This window comes from Eriocheir sinensis, chromosome 36 (assembly GCF_024679095.1).
Source record: "Eriocheir sinensis breed Jianghai 21 chromosome 36, ASM2467909v1, whole genome shotgun sequence".
Lineage (NCBI taxonomy): Eukaryota > Metazoa > Arthropoda > Malacostraca > Decapoda > Varunidae > Eriocheir > Eriocheir sinensis.
Genome location: NC_066544.1, coordinates 11,416,169 through 11,435,777, shown reverse-complemented (window position 1 = coordinate 11,435,777; position 19,609 = coordinate 11,416,169).

Below are 19,609 nucleotides of genomic sequence, written 5' to 3'. Positions count from 1 at the left end.
GAAAGGATGAAAGAAATAAGTGGGCGGATGAAAGGAAAGAAGATTTGGGTAAGAGGAAGGAAAGAAGGGGGTAGGGAAGGAGGAAAGAGGGGAGGGGGAGGGAAGGAGGAAAGAGGGGAGTGGGGAGGGGGGAGGGAAGATGAGCTATAGAGTCTGCGGTGTGGTGAATGAGTAAGCTGAGGAAGATTAAAACGCGAGGGAGGGAGGGAGGGGAAGGAGAGAGGGAGAGGAGGAGGAGAGAGAGAGAGAGAGAGAGAGAGAGAGAGAGAGAGAGAGAGAGAGAGAGAGAGAGAGAGAGAGAGAGAGAGAGAGAGAGAGAGAGAGAGAGAGAGAGAGAGAGAGAGAGAGAGAGAGAGAGAGAGAAATGGAAATATTATGAGACTATTACAACGATGATTAGTGTAGTCTCTCTCTCTCTCTCTCTCTCTCTCTCTCTCTCTGGCTCTGGAGATAATGACTCTCACACACACACACACACACACACACACACATCGATTGTTAGCTAAATTGGTATCCTTACAAGCGTGTGTGTGTGTGTGTGTGTGTGTGTGTGTGTGTGTGTGTGTGATAGGTAGAATAAGATAAAGAGAGGGAGGAAGAAAAAGGGAAGAAAAAGAATAGGTATGGAAAAAAGGGGAAGAAGGAAGAAGGAAAAAAGGTAAAAAAAAGAGAGAAAAGGGAGGAGGAAAGTGAAAATGGGAGGAAAAATGAAAAGAAAGAAGGTAAAAAGGGAAAGAAAAATAAATCGGATAGAAAAATGGGAGGGGAAGGTGAGAAGCAGGAGGAGGAGGAGGAGGAGGAGGAGGAGGAGGTAAAAAACGGAGAAAGGAAAGAGGAAAAAAACTAGGAGCAAAAATAGATTGAATGATTGCAGAATAGAGAGAGAGAGAGAGAGAGAGGTGATGGAGAGTAGATGGGGGGGAGGGGGGGAGAGGAGAGAGAGGATGAAGATAATAGGGACAGATGACGGAGGGAAGAAGAAAGTATTGAGGGCTTTAAGGAAGATTATCCGAAGACGAAGGGTGCAGGAGGTGGTAATGGGGGGGAGGGGGAGAGAAGGGAATTAGGGAAGGGAGTATGAAGGAAAGAGAAGAGAGAAAGATGGACTGAGGTACGGGGAGAGGAGGAGAAAGGGAGGGAAGAAGGACGGAGAGGATGAAAGGAAGGGGAGAAGAAGAATAAGAGGCAAACAAAAGATAAGGTAGGTAGGGAGAGGGAAGGAGGAAGGGAGGGGAGAATAGAAGAGGCAAACAAAAGGTGAGGTAGGAGAAGAGGGAAGAAGGAAAGAAGGGAAAGACGTAAAGGAGGAACAGGCAGACAGGTGGAATGGAAGTAAGGCGAAGCGGGAAGAAGGAGGGAAGTGAAAGAAGCAGAGAAGAATTAAAGGAGAGAAAGAGAGACACAGAGAGGGAAAGATAGAGGGAAAGAAAAAGGAAGGAAAGGAGAGATGAACAGACAAAAGTGAAGAGTTTAGGCGGAGGAGGAGGAGGAGGAGGAGGAGGAGGAGGGAGAGTTGGAAAAGATGATGAAGACGCAAAGATAAGGTTGGTTGCTGGGTCTTATTAGGCAACTGGCAACACTGATTTCCGAGAAGAGGAAAGAGGAAGAGGAAAGGGAGGGAGGGAGACGTCTGGAGGGAGAGAAATGATAGAGAGAGAGGAGGAGGGGGAGCAGGGAGAGAGAAGGAAGGGATTTGGAACTGAGGGAAAGTGATGGAAAGGGGAGATAAGTGAGGGGAAAAAGATGAGGGAAAAAGATGAAGGGAAAAGGTAGGAAGAGAAAGAAAAATGTGAAAAGAAAGGGCAAAGGAAAGGGCAAGGGGAAGGAAGTGTAGGAAGGGGAAGGGAAGAGACGGTAAGATGACGGAAAGGGAAGAGAGGGGAAAGGGAAAGGAAGAGGAAAGGAAAGGTAAGGGAAAAGAGATTAGAAAATGAGAAAAGGGGAAGAGGAAAGGGGAGAAAAAGTTAAGGTGAGAAAAGTAAAGAGGAAAGGCGAGAGGAAGGGAAAGGAAAGGGAGCTGAAGGGAACAAAATAGAAGAAAAAATAAGGATCAGACGAAGGGAAGGGAAGGGAAAGAGGAATGGGAAGGGATGACCGATAGAGAGGGTACGGGAAGGGCAAGAAGAGGAAGAGGAAGAAGAAGGAGAAGGGGAAGAGATATAAAAGAGAAGGGGAGAAAGAAGGGGAGCTATGAGAGGAACAGGAAGAGGAAGGGGAAGAAGGGGAAGAAGGGGAAGGGGAAAATTAAAAGGAAAAAAAAGGAAGGGGAGGAATAAGGGGAACTATGAGAGGAACAGGAAGAGGAAGGGGAAGAAGGGGAAGAAGGGGAAGGGGAACATTGAAAGAAAGAAAAAAAAAAAAGGAAGGGGAGGAAAAAGGTGAACTAAAGGAGGAAAAAAAGAGAATGAAAAGGAAAAGGGAAACCATGAGAGGGAAAGGAAGAGGATGGGAATGGGATAAAAGGGGAACAATGCGAAAAAAAAGGGGTCAGGGGTGGGTGAAGGGTGATCTGTTACGCTGTGTACGGTTGGCAACACTGCTTCCGACACAGACAAATAGGGAGAGGAAACCGACACAGCGGCGGAGAGTGTGTGTGTGTGTGTGTGTGTGTGTGTGTGTGTGTGTGTGTGTGTGTGTGTGTGTGTGTGTTCAAGGTCGGAGTATGTCTGAATTTCGGATTGTGTTTGTACGTGTGTGTGTGTGTGTGTGTGTGTGTGTGTTCAAGGTCGGAGTATGTCTGAATTTCGGATTGTGTTTGTACGTGTGTGTGTGTGTGTGTGTGTGTGTGTGTGTGTGTGTGTGTGTGTGTGTGTGTGTGTGTGTGTGTGTGTGTGTGTGTGTTTGGGTTTTCTTTGTATCTGTTTGCAACGTGTGTGGACATGTTTAGTTAGGAGTCTCTCTCTCTCTCTCTCTCTCTCTCTCTCTCTCTCTCTCTCTCTCTCTCTCTCTCTCTCTCTCTCTCTCTCTCTCTCTCTCTCTCTGTGTGTGTGTGTGTGTGTGTGTGTGTTGCCTCGTTAGTGCGCTTGTCAAAACTTTGTTATTGGCCGGCCGACAGGTACACAGTATACACGGGACACAGGTGAGGCGGCCAATATTACCTTATCGATATTAATAAATTGGCAGCGTGGAGTGTGTGGCGCGGAGAGGAGTGACGTGGGGAAGAAGAGGGCAGAGGATGGGTAGAGTGACGGAAGAGAAGGGTCAGAAGATGGCTTTAATGGGGGGGAGGAAGAGTGGGGGAGGTTAGAATAGAGGGCAAAGAGGGAGAGAAGATAAAGGTTAGAGGATGTGTTTGGGGAAGAGAGGGAGTCAGATGATGGGGAGGGGAAGAAGAGGAGGGTCAGAAGATGGTTTTAATGGGGGGAGGAAGAGTGGGGGAGGTTAGAATAGAGGGCAAAGAGGGAGAGAAGATGAGGGTTAGAGGATGTGTTTGGGGAAGAGGGGGAGTCAGAGAATGGGGAGGGGGAAGAAGAGGAGGGTCAGAAGATGGTTTTAATGGAAGAGGAAGAGTGGGGGAGGTTAGAAAGAGGGCGAAGAGGGGGAGAAGATGAAGGTTAAAGGATATGTTTGTGGAAGAAGGGGAGTCAGAGGAGGGGGAGGGGGAAGAAGGGAGAGCTTGAGGTCGGTTAGGGAAGATGGGAGTGGGAAGAGGGAGGTGAAAGGGGGTATAAGGGAAAGTGGAAGAGGGGTGTCTGAGGATGGGGAGGGGAAAGAAGGGGGAGTTAGAGGTTGCTTAGGGAAGATGGTAGGGGGGAGAGGGAGGGTTAGAGAATGAGTAGTGGAGAAGAGGGAGAGTTAAAGGACGGTTAGGTAGGGGACAGGATGGGAGTTAGAGGATGGGGAGGGGAGAGGGGGGAAGACAGAAGATGGGTAAATAGGAAAGGAAGGAGAAATACCGGAAGAACGAAGGTAGGGAATAGGGAGGGGGGTTCAGAAGATAGGGTAGAAGGCTTGGGGAGGGTCAGAGAATAGGGAGAAGGGTAGTGGAGGAAAGGTTAGGGAAAGGGAGTGGGGGAGAGGAGGTTAGAGAATGGGTAGGGGAGGAGGGAAAGGGTGAGGAATAGGGAGAGATTGTGTACGTGTGTGTGTGTCTGTGTGTGTGTGTGTGTGTGTGTGTGTGTGTGTGTGTGTGTGTGTGTGTGTGTGTGTGTGTGTGTGTGTGTGTGTGTGTGTGTGTGTGTGTGTATGGGTGAGCTTTAATATTATGTTTGTTTGTTTGTTTATTTGTTTATCTGTTTGTTTGTATTTGTTTCCTTGTACGTGTTTATTGATGCAAGTTCTTACTCACACTTGAACAAACAAACACACACACTCCCCTCAACACACACAAACAGATTCACACACATATTCAAACACACACGCACAAACGCACACCCAAACACTCCCTTTCTCCCTCACTCCCTCTTACTTCACACGCAAACATCTCTACAATCTCTATTATCTCTCTCTTAACTAATTTTCTTTGCGTTACTAGCACATTACCAATCACTATCTCTCTCTCTCTCTCTCTCTCTCTCTCTCTCTCTCTCTCTCTCTCTCTCTCTCTCTCTCTCTCATCCTTTATCCCCTTTCTTCTCTTCTTTTATTCTTATTTTTCATTTTCCCTCTCTCTCTCTCTCCATCTCCCACCCTTCGTCCCCTTTCCTCCCCATCTTCCTCCTCCACACAAGCACACATTCTCCCTCTCTCTTATCCTTTATCTCATTTCCTCCCCATCTTCCTCGCCACCACAAGCACACATTCTCCCACTCTCCCATCCTTTATCTCCATTCCTCCCCATCTTCCTCGCCACCACACGCTCAGTACCGCGACGAATGCTTCCCTTCCCCGCTGCCCAACGCTTAGTAAAGGCCGGGATAGAGGCAGCAATGGGCCGGCACACACACACGCATTGCCGGGCCATTCCAGGCGAGATGGTGTGGCCACTCAGCCGCCCGCCACCCGCCAGCCATTCAACCACCCCGCCAGCCATGCAACCACCTCGTCACCCATTCAGCAACCCCGTCAGCCACTCAGCTACACCGCCACCCGTCTGCCATTCACCCACACATCCAGTTAGACGCAGATTCATATAGATTAGTCAGCGAAATAGTTGCAAAGAGATAAATGTATAAAGGAAGATATAAATATACACATACATACACAAATACATGATCACAGACATAGACATATAATCCGCATAGCCACACTTAAAACGAGACATACACTTACGCAAACATATCCAAACACCAGGTCACAGCCGCGAAGATAATCCAAACACACAGATATATGCACACATTCGGAAATTCAACCAAGTTCAAATCTTCCCTTCCCGACACACACACACACACACACACACACACACACACACACACACACACACACACACACACACGCAAATAGTTTACTGACCACGGTTTCAAAATACAACAATAAAGGAAATCTATACATGAAACAAACAGACATAAACACCCGTAGCCCCTCAGACCAACCCAAACAGATATTCGCAAACACCAATAAATCATCACACACAAACAAACACCCATCAGGCTGAGACGAGGCAGACAGATACATTCAAACACATCCCCTCACACACACACACACACACACACACACACACACACACGCACACAGAAGGAGGACGTGTGTAGGTGGGACAAGGTATTAAAGTCTGAATGTGTCAATAGCTCTGTCTGTGTATGTGTGTGTGTGTGCGTGTGTGTGTGTGTGTGTGTGTGTGTGTGTGTGTGTGTGTGTGTGTGTGTGTGTGTGTGTGTGAGAGAGAGAGAGAGAGAGAGAGAGAGAGAGAGAGAGAGAGAGAGAGAGAGAGAGAGAGAGAGAGAGAGAGAGAGAGAGAGACACACACACACACACACACACACACACACACACACACACCACCACCACCACCACCACCACCACCACAAATAGCTCCACCGCCGCTATCATCACCACCACTAACAACAACAACTCCAAGGCTAAAACCATCCTCGTAAATAAATTTATTAAAACCTGAGAGAGAGAGAGAGAGAGAGAGAAGCAAAAATCAAGCAAAGGTGAAGAGGAGAAGGCAGAAGATGGAGAAGGAGGAGAAGGAGGAGGAGGAGATGGGGGCGGAGGGTCAACCATGTGTGTGTGTGTGTGTGTGTGTGTGTGTGTGTGTGTGTGTGTGTGTGTGTGTGTGTGTGTGTGTGTGGCGGGTAATGGTTCATATCCCTGCAGGACGGAGAAGGAAGAGGAAGGGCGCGGCGAGACGAGACTGGCGGAGGCGTGCAATTTTGGGAAGCTTTATGTGGCTTTGGCGGGGATCGTATGTGGATGTGGAGGGGGGGGGGGGGGGGGGGGGGGAAGGGGGAAGGTGGAGGGGAGGATAGGGTGTATGTGGTTTGGGAGGGAGGTTGATGTATATTTGGTATGATAGGGAAATGTCTTTGTAAGTGTGTGAGTGTGCGTATGTTTGAGGAATTGATGGGTGTGTGTTGAGTGGGGGCGAGTCTGTGTATGTTGGGGGGGGGAGGAGGAAGGTGGGTAGTGAATGAGTAGTAGTAGTAGTAGTAGTAGTAGTAGTAGTAGAAACAGTAAAATCAAACATCCATGAATAAAACAAAACATAACACAAAATCAAGCAAAGACACACGATAGTAATACATATTAAAATAAAATAAAAATAATAAACAAACAAACAAACAAACATGCACAAACACATCCAAACACAGTGGCTCATTCAGGCGTCACCAGAATGTTGTTTGTGCCCCGAGTGATGTTTGTGCACCTGTCCCATCACCTCGCTGCCCTTTAATAGCCCTCCTCCTCCTCCTCCTCTTATTAATCTTTCTTTTCGCTCTCCTTTTTATTTTTCATTTCTCTTCTTTTTCTTCCTTTTCTTCTCTTCTTCTCCTTCCTCTCCTCTTCCTCCTCTTATTCTTTCTTTTCGCTTTCCTTTTCTTTATTTCTCTTTCTCTTCTTTTTCTTCTTTTTGTTCTTTTCTTCTTCTCCTTCCTCCCCTTCTTCGTCCTCGTCCTCCTCCTCCTCCTCCTTCTCCTCCTTTTATTCCTTCTTTTCGCTTTCTTTTTTATGTCACTTTCTCTTCTTTTTCTTCCTTTTTCCTCTCTTCTTCTCCTTCCTCCCCCTCCTCCTCCTCCTCCTCCTCTTCCAACTCCTATTCTTTCTTTTCGCTTTCCTTTTTATGTCTTTCTCTTTTTTTCTTCCTTTTTCCTCCCTTCTCCTTCCTCCCTTCGTCCTCCTCCTCCTTCTCCACCTTCTCCTCCTCCTCCTCCTCCTCCTCCTCTTGAATTTTCCTTTTCATCCCTTTCATGTCCTTCTGCCTTTAGAGGGAGAGAGGGAGAGAGAAGAGAGCAAAGGAACAGGGAAGAGAGAGAGGAGGAAAGAAGGAGAGAAGTAGTAGAGGAAAGAAGAAAAAAGAACAAAGGGAGAGAGAGAGGGGTATGAAAGGGAAGTGGAGGGAAAGGAAGAGGTAGAATGGGGAGGAAGCAGGTAGTTGGAGGAAAGGAGGGAAGAGAAGGAAGGTATGAGGAGACAGGAAGAGGCAAGCAAAAGGGGAGAGAGGGAAAGGAAGAGAAGAAGGGAATGAGGGGATTGGATGGAAAGGAAGAAGACAGGAAGAGGCAAGCAGAAGGGGAGAGAGAGAAAGGAAGAGAAGAAGGGACTGAGGGGATTGGATGGAAAGGAAGAGGGAAAGGGAGAGAAGGGAATTAGGGAATTGGATGGAAAGGAAGGAGACAGGAAGAGGCAAGCAGAAGGGGAGAGAGGGAAAGGAAGAGGGGAGGAAGAGGGGAGCGTCACACCTGGGCAGTAATGTAGCGGATCACCTGAGATTCACCTGCAATTCATGGGGGTTACCTGGAGATAAAAGTGAACCTGGTAATTACGCGCCTGAGTTTTGCTGAATCGTGGCGCCTCTGCCTTCCCCTCGCCGCCCGCCCTTACCCTGTAATTCTTGTTCTTCCTTCCTTCCTTCATTCATTCATTCATTTCGTTATTTGTTTCCTTATTTCTTTGTCTAGCTTTCCTTTTTTTTCTTTTTTGCTTTCTTCATTGCTTGTTTGCTTGCTTCTTTACTTCTTTTTTTCCTACCCTAATTCCTTCCTTCCTTCATTCCTTTATTCATTTCGTTATTTGTTTGTTTCTTTCTTTCTGTCTTTCTTGCTTGCTTGTTTGCTTGCTTCTTTACTGCCTTCCATCCTTCCTTCCTTCCCTCCTTCCTTCCTTCCTTTCCTTCCTTCCTTAATTCCTTCCTTCCCTTACTTCCTTCCCCCTTCCCTTCGCTGTCTCCTCCTTTTGTATTTTTTTTACAGCAAACTTATGATCTTCCTTCCTTCCTTCATTCATTCATTCCTTCCTTCATTCATTCCTTCCTTCCTTAATTCCTTCCTTCCCTTACTTCCTTCACCCTTCCCTTCGCTGTCTCCTCATTTTGTATTACTTATGGCTTTCCTTCCTTCCTTCCTGCCTTCTTTCCTTCCTTCCTTCCTTCTTTCTTTCCTTCCTTCCTTCCTTCTCCTTCCCCCTCTCCTGCCCATCTTCATAACTTCTCCTCACTCAACTTGAACAACAAATACCACTAGCTTATTCCCCTTCTTCTTCCTCTTCTTCTTCTTCTTCTTCTTCTTCTTCTTCTTCTTCTTTCTATCCACTTTTTTTCTGCTCCACTAACTTCGCAAAATATACTCCCCTCTTACCTTTTCTCCCTCTCTCCTGTCCTTCATCCCCTTTCTCCCTCTCCTTCCTCCACTTTCTCTCCTCTTTTCTTCCTTCCCTCCCCTCCCCTCTCCTCCCTCTCCCCTCTCTTTCTCTCTCCTCTCCCCACCATCCCCTCTCCCCTTTCCTGTCTCCCTTTTCTTCCCTCTTCTCTCTTTCCCCTTCCCTCTCTCCCGTCTCCTCTCCTCTCTCTCCCCTTTCCCCTCTTCTCTCTCTTTACCTCCCTTCCCTCTCCCCTTTTCTCTCTCCCCTCCCGCTGCTCCTTTGGCCCTTAATCAATCCTCATTATCTCCCCTCCGCTGCCATAACCTCCCCTCATTTCCAGTAAGCCTCATAAGCTCCCCTCACCCCTCCTAGCTTTCCCCTCTCAGTCTGAAGGCCAAGTAAGCACCCCCCCCCTCTCTCTCTCTCTCTCCCCTCTGATAACTTCCCTCACTCCTGGCCTCGTCTCCTCCCCTTGATTAGCGCTCATTAGCTCCCCTCAGTCCTGATTATCTCCCCTCAGACGCTGGTTACAGGAAGCTTCCCCTCGCCACCTAGATATACATGCATTTTTTCCTTGTTTTGGTGTGTGTGTTTTTATTTATCCGTTTTTTTCTGTTGATTTCTCAGTTTTTCTCCGTTTTTTTTCTGTTTTTCTACTGATTTCTCCGTTTTTTCGTTTTTCTGTTTTTCGATTTTTTTTCGTTTTTTATTCTGTTGATTCCTCCTTTTTTTCTGTTGATTTCTCTGTTTCTTTCGTGATTTTGTTTTTTCTGTTGATTTCTCCGTTTTCATAGTTTTTTTGTTTTCTTTTTTTCTGTTGATTTCTCCGTTTTTTTCGTTTTTTCTGTTTTTTCTGTTGATTTCTCCGTTTTTTTTCGTTTTTTCTGTTTTTTTCTGTTGATTTCTGCGTTTTTTCGTTTTTTCTGTTTTTTTCTGTTGATTCCTCCGTTTTTTTCGTTTTTTCTGTTTTTTTCTGTTGATTTCTCCGTTTTTCTCGTTTTTTCTGTTTTTCTCTGTTGATTTCTCCGTTTTTCTCGTTTTTTCTGTTTTTTCTGTTGATTTCTCCGTTTTTCTCGTTTTTTCTGTTTTTTCTGTTGATTTCTCCGTTTTTTTCGTTTTTTCTGTTGATTTCTCCATTTTTCTCGTTTTTTCTGTTTTTTCTGTTGATTTCTCCGTTTTTTTCGTTTTTTCTGTTTTTTTCTGTTGATTTCTCCGTTTTTTCGTTTTTTCTGTTTTTTCTGTTGATGTCTCCGTTTTTTTCGCTTTTTCTATTTTTTTCTGTTGATTTCTCCGTTTTTTTTTTCGTTATTTCTGTTTTTTCTACTGATTTCTCCGTTTTTTTCGTTTTTTCTGTTTTTTTCTACTGATCTCTCCGTTTTTTTTAGTTTTTTCTGTTTTTTTCTGTTGATTCCGTTTTTTTCGTTTTTTCTGTTTTTTCTACTGATTTCTCCGTTTTTTTCGTTTTTTCTGTTTTTTTCTACTGATTTCTCCGTTTTTTTCGTTTTTTCTGTTTTTTTTCTACTGATTTCTCCGTTTTTTTCGTTTTTTCTGTTTTTTTCTACTGATTTCTCCGTTTCTTTCGTTTTTTTGTTTTTATTCTGTTGATTCCTCCTTTTTTTTCGTTTTTTCTGTTGATTTCTCCGTTTTTTTCGTTTTTTCTGTTTTTTTCTGTTGATTTCTCCGTTTTTTTTTCGTTTTTTCTGTTTTTTTCTATTGATTTCTCCGTTGTTTTTTTTCGTTTTTTCTGTTTTTTTTCTACTGATTTCTCCGTTGTTTTTTTTCGTTTTTTCTGTTTTTTTTCTACTAATTTCTCCGTTTTTTTCGTTTTTTCTGTTTTTTTTTTCTACTGATTTCTCCGTTTTTTTCGTTTTTTCTGTTTTTTTTCTGTTGATTTCTCAGTTTTTTTCGTTTTTTTCTGTTTTTTTCTACTGATTTCTCCGTTTTTTTCGTTTTTTCTGTTTTTTTTCTGTTGATTTCTCAGTTTTTTTCGTTTTTTTCTGTTTTTTTCTACTGATTTCTCCGTTTTTTTCGTTTTTTGTTTTTTTTCTACTGATTTCTCCGTTTTTTTCGTTTTTTCTGTTTTTTTCTGTTGATTTCTGCGTTTTTTTCCCTCTTCTCTCCTTCCTCTCATTCTCTTTCAGCACACACTGTTCTATTTTCTTTCTAAGTCTCCCCTTCTAGTGTTTATTAAGTCCATGTCTGCAAGCCTTCCTCCCTTCCCCTTCCTCTTCCTTTCCCCTTCTTCCTCTTCCTTCCCTCCCCTTCCCTCCCCTTAATCCCTTCATTTCGTCACCTCCAGACATCAAATTCTCCCCATCTTTGGTTTAATAAGTCCTTGTATGCAGGCTTTCCTCCCCTCCCCTTCTCCCTTTCCTCCCTCCCCGTCCTTTCTCTCCTCTCCCTTCCTCTCTTCCTTCGTTTCCTTATCATCCTATTCAATCCTATGTCCTCCTCTCCTTTCCTCTTTCTTGTTCCTCCTTCTCTTCCTTCTCTCCTCTCTTCTGTTTCCTTCCCCTCCCTTCCTTTCTCCCTCTCCCCTTCCCCCTCTTCCCCTTTCATCCTTTCCCTCCTTCCTTCCGTCCTATTTCCTTTTTTCACTCAGCCTTCGACAATTCTCTTCTTTTCTTCCCTCCTCCTCCTCCTCCTCCTTCACTTCCACCTTTCCCTTCCCTTCCCCTCTCTTCTTTCCTCCTGTCTCCTTCCCTCTCTTCCTTTTTCATCCTCTCGCTCTCCTTCCTCCATTCACTTTCTCTCTCCTCACTCGGCTCTCGATGTTTCCATTCTTCTTCCCTCCTCTTCCTCCTCCTCCTCTTCCTCTCCTCCCTTCCCTATCGGCTCTTCCCTCCATTTCCAACCCCCTTTCCTCTTCCCACGCTTCCTTTCTCATCCTTTCCTTTTCCTTTCTTCTCTTTCTCTTTTATCATTCAGTTTTCGATATTTCCATTCTTCTCTTCCCTCCTCCTCCTCCTCCTCCTCCTTCTTCTCACCTTCCCCTTCTTCTTCTTCTGTCTCTCCTTCCCTTCAGTCAACATTCAGATTTCCCCTTCTTCTGATTTCAAACTTTTCCCTTCAGTTAAATAATTCCTCGCATGATGGCCCTTCCTCCCTCTTCCTCTCCCTTCCTCTTCTATTCCCTTCCTTTTCTCTTCCCCTTCTTTCTCTTCCCTTTACTATGTCACCTTTCGCCACCGTCAAATTTTCCCCTTCTTCCATTTTCAAACTTTTCCCCTTCCGTTCTTTAATAAGTGAACGACTAACGATCCCTCTTCCCCTTCCCTTCCCCTTCTTCTTCCCCTTCCTTCGATCAGTTTTCAATATTCATTTCTTTGCTTTTCTCTTTCCCTTTCGTCTTTTAGTGGTCGCAGTTACTCCTCTTCCCCCCCCCCCTTCTCCTCCCCATCCTCCCTTCTTCCCCCTCCCTTCCTTTATTCAGTTTTCAATATGTTCATTCTTTCCCCTTCTTCGGTTTTCATTTCCCCTTCACTCTTGTCTCTCTCCTCCCCTCTCCTCCTCCCCCCTCTCTTCCACTTCCCTTCCTCTGTTTCCACTTCCGTCCCTTCCTTTATTCAGTTTTCATTATTCCCTTCTTTGGTTGTCAGTTCCCCTTCAATCACTAATAACTGCACACACACCCTCCCCTTCTCTTCCCTTCGTTTCCCTTCCCTTCCTTCCCTTCCTTCACTATATGCCTTTTTTGATTTTTATTGCCCCTTCAATTTCTAATAAGTGCTCACATACCCTTCCCATCCTCCTCATCCCCTTCCCTTCTTCCCCCTTCTCCCCTCCTCTCCTCCCTTCCCCTTCCTTCTTCCCCATCCTTTTGCTTCCCCTCATTTCATTTACCTTTCACTCTTCCCTTTCAATCCTTAATAAGTGCTCATATAACTACCCTTCTCTTCCTTCCCATCCTCTTCCCTTCTCTCCTCTCCTCCCTTCCCTCCCCCCTCCTCGTGTAGTCCGGGCAATCTATCAGCGTCCCTCGGTAGCCCGGCGGCCAATATTCGTAGGCTCCCAATATCCTCCCGCTTCCTCCCTCCCTCCCGCGCGGCGATCATGGGAGCGCTTCGATAGAGGCCGCACCATCATCCCGACGTTTATGAAGCAACACAAACAGGCCGCCGCTCAAGTATGTCTGGACCCCCCGCCGCCCAGACAGACAGACACCTAATAGCAAGTAGCCAAGTAGAGTTAGACGGATAGACAGACAGACAGCCAATTAACCAGTAAGACAGATATCTACCCCCCACGCTTAACATGTACAAAGACTTACTCATACTGATAGATAGCAAGATAGCCAGTCACCAATCCAGAACAGTCAGAGAGGAAGCTAAGTAGAGCAAGATAAATGGACAGAGACAGACCTACCCAGACGGACAGATAGCAAGATAGCCAGTCATCAATCCAGAAGTCAGAGAGGAAGTCATGAAAAGCAACATAGATGGACAGAGACACAGACCTACCCAGACGGATAGATAGCAAGATAGCCAGTCATCAATTCAGAAGTCAGAGAGGAAGACATGTAGAGCAAGATAGATGGAGAGACAGACAACATAACAGTTAACCACACAGATAGACAGACAGAAAGCTAAAGAGACAGCCACCAACCCACGCATGCAGAGCCAAACGGTAAGCTCTGCAAATCTAGGCACCCAAACAGACAGACAGTAAACCAATCACCCAGGCAGCAGATCACGCACCCCACAGCCCAGACAGGGAACTTGCCAGACAGACGGACAGCCACATAGCCAACTACTAAGCTATAAAGCCATCCAGCCAGACAACAAGACAATTAAACAGCGAGACAGTCAGACATCTAGCCATCTAACCACACATAGGTAGCCAGGCACCAAGCTGGACATACATACATACATACAGACAGACAGACAGACACCAAGGACAGACAGTGGGAAGCAAAATTATAGAGGGTCAGGGAATGAAAATTAAAGTTGTCAATACGAAACAAGATCAATGTACCAATATGGGCAAAAAAGGAAAAACAAAAGTGCCACAAGTAGACAGACATAACAGTAAACACTTATGCAGACAGAAAGACAGGTAGAAAAACATACACTCAGCTCACCTCAGGCAGACAGGCATACAAGCAGACAGTACCAACCATTACCCTGGACGGACAGACAGGTGGAGGAACAGACACACCAACACACAAACACACAAACACAAAGCCACACAACGAGCTGGCCGGAGGGAGAGGAAACAAACAAACAAACACACCGCCTGACGGACAGACACACTCCCGGCCAATCAACTCGTCAGTCACTCAGCCAGCAGCCCATTCACATTCTTCCCCTCCTCCTCCTCCTCCTCCTCCTCCTCCTCCTCCTCCTCCTCCTCCTCCTCTTCTCTCCATCCATCGTCCGCGGAAAACCTTACATGTTTCTCTCTCTCTCTCTCTCTCTCTCTCTCTCTCTCTCTCTCTCTCTCTCTCTCTCTCTCTCTCTCTCTTTCCCAGTGTGAGGCGGCTTTTACTCTCCTTCCTTTCTTCCCCTCTTCAAACAAACTCTTTCCTCCTCCTCTGTCTCCTCCTCCTCCTCCTCCTCCTCCTCCTCCTTTCCTCCTCCTTTTCATACCTCATATAATTTCCTATATTTCTATTAACACATCCTTACAGAATCTTCCTCCTCCTCCTCTTCCAACTGCTCTTTGTCCTCCTCACTATCCAATTTTTTTCTTTACTCTTCTCCTTCACCACTCTTCTCACCCACCCACCCTCCTCCTCCTCCTCCTCCTCCTCCTCCTCCACTTATCTCCATCCCCATCATAATCATAATCATAATCCCTTTAATGTTTTATTTCACAACCCACTTCCGTGTACCATCTCTCTCTCTCTCTCTCTCTCTCTCTCTCTCTCTCTCTCTCTCTCTCTCTCTCTCTCTCTCTCTCTCTCTCTCTCTCTCTCTCGTGGTCATAGAATTTAATGAGAGCAAATTTCTTCGTAGAATTAAAATCATGCACTATTCACGACACGCACACACGCAACACACACACACACACACACACACACACACACACACACACACACACACACACACACACACCCTGGATAATTTTCGTCGCTGTCATTTTCTCTTGTAACCCGCGGTATAATGGGACTCCTAATGACATACGATCTATATAACAAAAAATAATAGCAATAATAATAATAGTAATAGCGTAATGAGCCGGCCCGAGGAACAGGCGGCAGTTATTAAGGAATGAGCCGAACGAGTGAGGGAGTTTAAATAATAAGAAAATAATAACAGTAATAATGGCTTGAATCCGCTGCCGCCGCTTCTGTCTCTCGTTCGTGTAAAGGAAAGAGTAATTTGTGTGGCAGTGCTTAGTTTAGGGGAGAGACAGATAGATAGATAGATAGATAGATAGAAAGACAGATAGATAGATAGAGAGAGAGAGAGAGAGAGAGAGAGAGAGAGAGAGAGAGAGAGAATAAAGAATGAATGCATGAATGAATGAATGAATGAATATGAAAGAAAGAAAGAAAGAAAGAGTGAAAGAAAGTATGAGACAGAGTAAAACGTAATTATAAAGAGAGGCAGAATAACAGATAAAAAAAGTGAAGGGAGAAATAAATAAATAAAAACTGAAATAGATAAAATATACAAATTCATGATATTAGATTTACATAGTTTTCTCTCTCACTCACCACCCCTACTACTACTATTACTACCACTACTACTACTACTACTACTACTACCACCCGCACAGTACAGAGCTCGCTAAGTATGTCACTAAAGAGAATAATCTCATTGTTGGCTGTGATAGACTTTCCTTTATGGTATTTCTGCTCTTAATCCCTGCTTCTTCCTCCTCCCTATCATCTCCTTTTTCTCTTCCTCCTCCTCCTCCTCCTCCTCCTCTTCTAACTCCTCTTCATCTTTCTATTCTTCTAATTATTGCCCATCTCCTCTTCTTGTTTCTCCTTTTTCGATAGGTTTTCTGTGGCATTTCTTTTCCTGTCTCTTTTCTTTTCCTTTTTTTATCCACTTTATTTCTTTTTCCTCCTTCTTCTGTAAATTCTCTTCATCTTCCTATTCTTCTATTCACCGCCCTTCTCCTCTTCTTGATTCTCCTCTTTCTGCTCTTCTTCTTCCTATTTCGATAAGTTTTCTGTGGTATTTCTCTTCCTATGTCTCTTATTTTTCCCTTCTGTTATTCTCTTCCTTCTTTTTCCTCCTTCTCCTCCTCCTCCTCTTAGTCTTCCTCTTCTTCCTTCCATTTATATTCCTAAGCACCTGTAGTGTCCTCCTCCTCTTCCTCCTCTTTCCCCTCCTCTCGTCTTTCTCCTCCTCCTCCTCCTCCTCCTCCTCCTCCTCACTGCACCACAGATAGACAAAGAAAAAAACATTCAAATCCCATCCCGCCTCCATAATCATTCGGGCTTTATCTCATTACTGGGCTGTCAAAGGACTCTCGCCGGGGCCTGATTTCTGGGCTTAGGGCTTAGGGCTGACTGGCGGGCTGACGGGCTGATTGAGGGAGGATGAGGTGGATGAAGAGGTAGTAATATGAGATTGGAATGTAGTAAGTGTGGATGGATGGGTGAATGGATGAGTGGATGAAGGAAAGGATGAATAGAGAAGTGGTTTGATGGATGACTGAAAGAGAGAAGGAAAGAATGAAGAGAGAAAATAAATAGATTGATTGATGACTGGGAGGGAAAATAAGTGGAAGAAAATGGATAGGTGAATAGAAGAAAGGGATAGAAACTGGGGAAAGTGGAAGAAAAAGGATGGATAGACAGAAAGTAATGGATGGAGATAAGTGGATGAATGGAGAAAAAAATGAATATAGGAAAGGAGAAAGAAAATAATAAGAGGATAAAGAAAAGATTGGAAAGAGAAAGAAATGAATGAAGGAAAGGAACAAGGAAAGAATGGAAAAATGGAGAGAGAAGAGAAAGGAAGAAAGGAGAAATAAATGAATGGAAGAAACGAAGAAGAAAAGAATGGAAGAAAGAAAAAAATAAAATAAACAGCAGTGAAAACATAAACAGGGGGTGATAACTTAATGGATATGGATGAGTAGATGAGTAAATAGATGAATAAAATAATGGGCAGACGGAGGAATAAAAGAAAGAATAGGTACATATATAAAAGATTAAACAGATAAAGAAAGAAGAAAATTAGAAAAAAGGAAAAAATTAAAGAAAAAGGAGGAAGGAAAATATATAGAAAAAAAAGAAAAACGAGAGCCAGAAACATACTGGCAGATAGATAGATAGACTGGTAGATAGATAAATAGATAGATAGATACATAGATAGACACGGGCAAAACATAACTCGAAAATATGAAGGTCAAGAGAAACATATGTATCGATTGACTCACTCATTCACTCACTCACTCACTCACTCACTGACCGACTGACTGACTGACTGACATGGACACCAACAGCAAAATTGAAACAGCTATACACTACAAAAAAAAAGACACCGACAGACAGACAGACAGACAGAGAGACACACACGCAAAAGAAACTGAGAATAATATCTAGGAAACGAAGCTACATTGACGGACGGACGGACAGCGACGCGGACGAACGGACAGCAACACGGACGGACGGACAGACAGACGGACGGACAGACAGACAGACACAGAGGAAATCAGAAACACAAATACAAGCACGGGAAAGACAGGGAGAGGTATTTGGGCGGAAAGAAATGACCGCACACACACACACACACACACACACACACACACACACACCGCAGAGGAGGAGGAAGGAGGAGGAGAGGAGATGGAGGGGAGGAGAAGGTTTAAAGAGCGGTGTGTGTGTGTGTGTGTGTGTGTGTGTGTGTGTGTGTGTGTGTGTGTGTGTGTGTGTGTGTGTGTGTGTGTGTGTGGGATCGGAGGGTTCAAAAAGGTAACTTACAAAGGGATTAATTAGTGTTATTGAATTGCAGGCACACTTTCCTCCATTACACCTGACCCCCCCCCCCCCTCTCTCTCTCTCTCTCTCTCTCTCTCTCTCTCTCTCTCTCTCTCTCTCTCTCTCTCTCTCTCTCTCTCTCTCATCTCCCTTCTCTGCATCTTCTCTGACCTTGTTCTTCTTATTCTTCTCTTTCTCTTTCTCTTCCTCTTCCTCCTCTTCCTCCTCCTCCTCCTCCTCCTCCTATGCACCTGTAGCTAAGTTATTATACACATTTTTGCCTCCGCGCCGCATAAATTTGGGCGGAGGAGGAGACAGCGAGGGGTGACTTTAACTTACGGGGAAGGAAACAAGTTGTGTGTGTGTGTGTGTGTGTGTGTGTGTGTGTGTGTGTGTGTGTGTGTGTGTGTGTGTGTGTTTGTGTGGCGCCCCCTTAGACAGCCAGATACACGGACCCCCCCACCCACCCCGCCACCCCCAATTCCCCCTTTTCTCACCCGACTGCTCCCCCCTCCCCCCCCCTCATCCCCCGCGAAGACCTGTTACTGCTACTACTACTACTACTACTGCTATTGCTACTACTATTCCATCTACTTATTCCATTTTCTTTTCTCTCTCCATTGTTTTATTGATCCATTCTTCCATTCCTTTTTTTTTCCTTTCTGTATTCTTCTTCCACTCTTTTTTCTGTTCCTCTGTTGTTGTTGTTTTTTTCCTTTCTCTTTTTTTTTCCTTTTGCGACTACTACTGCTACTACTACTACTACTACTACTACTACTACGACCCCTTCTACTATTACTATAACAACCTAAATGATACCTAATAACTAATGCAAACTATTCTCCTCTTCCATTACTACTACTACTACTATTACTACTACTACTACTACTACTACTACTACTACTACTACTACCACTAAAAAAACAATCTCTACCACTACCACCATCATCACCATTCCCACCACCACCACGACTCCCACAACGACTATCAACACCAATATCAACACCACCACCATCAACACCCCCCTCCACCCTTGCCCAATACCACCACCACCACCACCACTATCAGCAACCACCATGCCATTCCATTCATCACCACCCATTTGTCACAACACCCCTACACCCATTCACCACCAGCACCACCATCATCACCACCACCGCTGTCCCCATCACCGCTGTCAGTATACACACACGTATGTATGGGTAAAAAGATAAAACAATAAAAATAATAGAAGTCATTTAAGGAAGGAAAGATGAAGTTATTTATTGAACTACGAAGACTGGAAAAAAATAACACCACGATCATCACCACTATCAACTACAACCACCATCATCACCACCAGCACCTTCACAACAACCATAATCTCCACCACCATCACCACCCGCACAACCATCATCACCACGACTACAACAATCATCACCATCACCAAAACCATCTCATCACCACCACCAGAACCATCACCACCACCTCCAAAACCACCACTTAACCAAAAACCATGAAAAACAGACTAACAATACCACCACCACTACCACCACAACCACCACCATCACCACTACCATCACCAAAAGTACCACCATTAGGAACAACACCAGTACGCAGAGGATAAAAAGTACCACCATTAGGAACAACACCAGTACGCAGAGAGGATAACTCCCCCCCCCCACACCCCCACCACCACCACCAAGTCGGCTAAGGAGCTTTGGGAAGCTCTGCGGACTAAGCTCTCTGTGCGTACATCCTCCGCTCTTTCGGTCGCCTTTTGTACTCTTCCGAGGCGAGGAGAGACGGAGGAGGGGAGGCAGGGAGGGAGGGAGGAAAAACTCAGCCCATAGGAAAAGGAAGAAAAGGAGGAAAAGGAGGAAAAGGAGGAAAAGGACCCATGAAGCAGCTTTTATTCCCCTGATCTCTTTTGCTGCTCCAACCTTGGTTACTACTACTACTACTACTACTACTACTACTACTACTACCACTACTACTACTACTACTACTACTACTACGACTGCTGTGATGCTCTCCTGCTCCTGTTTTTCGAGGGATAATTAG